Source organism: Serinus canaria, chromosome 11 (assembly GCF_022539315.1).
Source record: "Serinus canaria isolate serCan28SL12 chromosome 11, serCan2020, whole genome shotgun sequence".
Taxonomy (NCBI): domain Eukaryota; kingdom Metazoa; phylum Chordata; class Aves; order Passeriformes; family Fringillidae; genus Serinus; species Serinus canaria.
The window spans coordinates 17,471,641-17,475,663 of record NC_066325.1 but is presented as its reverse complement, the minus strand read 5'-3'; the positions used below and the strand labels follow the sequence as shown (position 1 = coordinate 17,475,663).

The following is a 4,023-nucleotide window of genomic DNA, read 5'->3' as shown; positions in this document are numbered from 1 at the left end:
GTGACAGCCGGCTGTGACACCAGGCACACCTCCATGGGCACCTGAAGAGCAGGTTGGGGTTTTTCCTCCGCCCTCCCAAGGATTGTTGCGGGAGGAGCGTCGGCGGGGAGATAGGGAAGGTGTTTGGCCAGGGATAGGTTACCTGCGCGGCTGAGCCTGTTTGTAAACTTCCAGGCTGGGATGGTTCTCCTTAGGAAATGCTCAAGTCAGCACAAGGCCGGGATTCAGAAGTGTTTACATCATGGAGGTGTGATGTGGGGATCTGTAATGGTCATTTATAAAACCCACAGTGTTTCATTTGTGCTTTTTTTGGTGAAGCCCAACACACGGCTAAGGTTGGACTTCGGTGTCCAGAGCTGGACCTCAATAATCCCTGCGGGTCCCTTCCAGCTCGGGATATTCTCTGGTTCTGTGATTCTAGGATTGATAAAGTGCACTGGTTGCATCATTCCCAAAGATTTATGGCTGCCTGTCAGGGAGCATCACGCTCTGGTTTGCCCCAGGAGACCGACATGCTCCCCCAGGTCCTGTGACTGCAGGATCCACTTACCCTTAAACTGCCCCTGAGGTGGAACCTGGGAGAGTCAGATCCTCCTCTGACAGCAAAAACTGCACCGAGGGAATAAAAGTCATTCCCAGCCAGAGAAAAACAGATGTGCACTTTTCTCAGGAGGAGAGTTTCGTCCAAGGACAATGTCCAGAAAATTGCACATTTATTTTGCTCTGGCCCACGATGAGGCCAAGTCCCTAGAACTGTGTGACAGCCTGTGGTGCCAAAACCCCTCACCAAAACGCTTCTTTTCCAGGGAGCATCTGTATCCTGTTCACATCCCTCGCGTCCCACGGGGTCCAGGAAAAGCTGAGGAGCCCCTGGTCCACCCCACAGAGCACCTACCGAGGTGCTATGGAGGGAGGGAGGGGCTTCTTCCCAGCCTGGGGGGAAAACACAGCGATTGGGAAACCCTGCAAGGAGCCGGGACCTTGTCAAACCCGGCTCGGGCTTCCCGGCTCCCGCGGTTGAGCAATTCTTTCGCAAGGATCCGAGCGGGATGCGTCAGGCAGAGGGAGGGAGTTCCTGCATCATCCTTCCCGTGGGAAAGGAGCCAGAGGTGATGCCGGGCTCTGATTTTCGGGAATGTCACATCCAGGCCCTGCCCAGGGCTTAGGTAAGGTGCTTAGCCATGGCTTGGAGCAGATACAGAGGGATTTGGAATTTATCGTTTGGGAATCAGGAGGTGAAACCTCTCTGAGCTCATTTGTGCTCTTGAACTGATTCCTGCTCTTGTGCAGCTCTTCCAAGGAGCTGGAGCATGTCCAGCTGGCTCTGGCAGCTCCTGACAAGGCACAGCAGCACTGCCTGCCAGGGAATCCCTCCCTCTGCCCACCTGAGAATGTTTGTGGTCTCCACAATCTTAACATCCCTCCAAATCCTTGTGTTCCTGCCAGAAAAGTGGTGCAAAATACCTTCCCCCTTTCTAGGCAGGTAGGAAGAAAACTTCCCTTTGGGTTTGCTTTTGATTTTCTCACCCCAAATCCTCACCCATCATCCATGAAGCTGCTGCCCAGGAGGAGCATCCTGGGGCTGGGCTGTGCATGGTGTGCCCGTGCCCAGCGTGGCCCTCATTAGCCACTGTGGCTAATTGAGCCACAGGCTGAGCCCTTCCTTATTTAGCATCATCCCCTTGGCACAAGCCTGCTGCTTGTGGAGACACATGGAGCTCCAAGAGCAAAATCCAGAATCTGCACCACACCCTGGGTTAGGGAGGGGGAACAATGGCCTGAGTGGGACTGGCAGAAATTCCAAGACGAAAAGGACACAGAAAAGGAGAAAAACGTGTTGATGAGTACAATAATGCCCCATACCAATCAGTGCAAGCTGGTTTATTATCCACCAAACTGGGGAGGAGCAGCCTGGCTTGGGCTCAGGACCACGTCCCCCTCTCTCATCTTTGTGTTCCCTCAGTTCTGTTATGGGAAATTCTCTTTGATGAGATGGAATAAATGCAGGAAATAATTTTGCTGTTTGCCACTCACTCTGAGAAATTGCTGAGCAGACTCAAGTTTCATTTTCTTGCTGCTGTTGATTTCTGTACGTTGGGAAATCTAATGAAAAATTAATTTATTTTGCTATCCCGTGGCTCAGAAAATGCTGGGAATAGACTGAATCAGGACTATAATGTTAAGAAAACAACACTAAGACAAGTTGTATTTCTTCACTTTATCATTTTCACACTCTAAAAACATAACACAGCCCAATTTCAGGGCCCTTGCAGTATTTCCTATTTAATGGGATAATAAAGCTCCAGTTCTAGGGAGACTTATTTGGAAAACCTTTTTCCCTGAAACTCCCTGAGCCCAAAATTTTGATGCTGTGAGCTCAAAACTCTCAGCTCCTTCACCTGCTCCCCTGCCAGAACCAGGCTTGTTGAACTTTTGTTCCTCTTGTGCCACCTTGAGGGAAAAAATCTCTTCTGCATGGGTGGAATGGGGTTTGCTGCTACCCAAAAATCCAAACACTTCACTTTTGGGTTGGGATTTTCCTGGGCAGAACTTCTGCTGTGCCTGGTTTCCAAAGCAAAGAACATCTTGTCCCATCAAGGTTGAGAAAAAACTTCAGGTCTGTCCCCAGAATGGGGAAGGAAGAGGGAATTTAATGGAAGCTTTTGGGGGTTTTTTTTGCATAGTTTGCACTGCTTAAATTGGGAGACTCACCTGCTGGAGGGCTCAGGATGGGTGGGACAAGCCCCACCATCCACAGCTCTGTCTGGGAAACTCTCTAAAAATCTTTCTTTGTTTTACACAGCTTCTCTTGTTGTTCTTGCTATTTTGTCTGCATGGAAAAATGACAAGGAGAAAATAATGGGAAGAAATAGGATTTATCTCTGCAGACTCACCAGAAAAAGGTGGGGGGGGGGTTGTGGTTTTTTTGGGTTTTTTTTGGTTGGTTGGGGTTTTTTTTGTTAGTTTTTTGTTAGTTTGTTTTGGTTTTGTTTGGGTTTTTTTGGTTTTTTTTTTTGTTTGTTTTTTGTGTTTTTTTTTTTTTTTAATTTACCATTAAAGGATCCTAAATGATCCAGTAAATCCTTTTGCCATAGAGAGACAATCAATGCTCACCCAGCCCCACCTCCAGAGGGGAATCCAACCTGTGCAGCCAGGGTGAGGTGGGAGAAGAAAACAACCCCTGTATGAGCCAGCCCCTGCTGTGCCACGGGCAAAGAGAAACCTCCAGCCTCCAAAAACTCTTTTATGGGTTGTCCAAACCTCAGAGGCTTCTTCACTGCTCAGCAAACTATGGAAAAACTTCCTGAAGGTGACCAGGACACTCCAATACCACAGAGTGGTAGATCAGAGTTTATTCTATGTTATTCTGGTGGTAGGAGTAGATTCCTTGAAGATCTACTCTTAGTCCTTCTGTAGATCCCTTTTTTGGTTCCTGGGATGCCCTGAGAGCGCTTCAGTGACATCCCAGGCACTGCCTCAGGTCGTGCTGTGCTTTTTCCACAAAGATCACTGCCAAACTAAGCAGCACAAAGTGTATTTGCTTGCACTGGCGTGGAAATGAGCTGGAATTAACCCATGGCTTTGAGGTGTTCACCAAACAAACCATTCTCCTCAGAGCTGAGCTTCTTGTTGGCTGTCACACCTCCCAGCAGGAGACAGGAGTTATGTGCACAGCCCCTGTGACCTCCTCATCCAAACGGGGAGGTCCAAGGATCCCAAGGACCATGAGAGGTCCAAGGATCCCAAGGACCACAAGAGGTCCAAGTGATCCCAAGGATCCCAAGGACCATGAGATGTCCAGGTGGTCCCAAGGACCATGAGAGGTCCAACTGATCCCAAGGATCAAGAGAGTTCCAAGTGATCCCAAGGATCTCAAGGACCACGAGAGGTCCAAGGATCCCAAGGACCGTGAGAGGTCCAATTGATCTGAAGGACCATGAGATGTCCAGGTGGTCCCAAGGATCAAGAGAGTTCCAAGTGATTCCAAGGATCCCAAGGACCATGAGAGGTCAGGTGGTCCCA

General features: G+C 49.2%; 1 protein-coding gene across 1 annotated transcript in view; it reads left to right on the top strand.

Annotated features, from left to right (window-relative positions):
• The window catches only part of SDR42E1 (short chain dehydrogenase/reductase family 42E, member 1), a 1,031,186-nt gene that overhangs the window by 33,509 nt on the left and 993,654 nt on the right, over window positions 1-4,023 (top strand). The window lies entirely within an intron of this gene.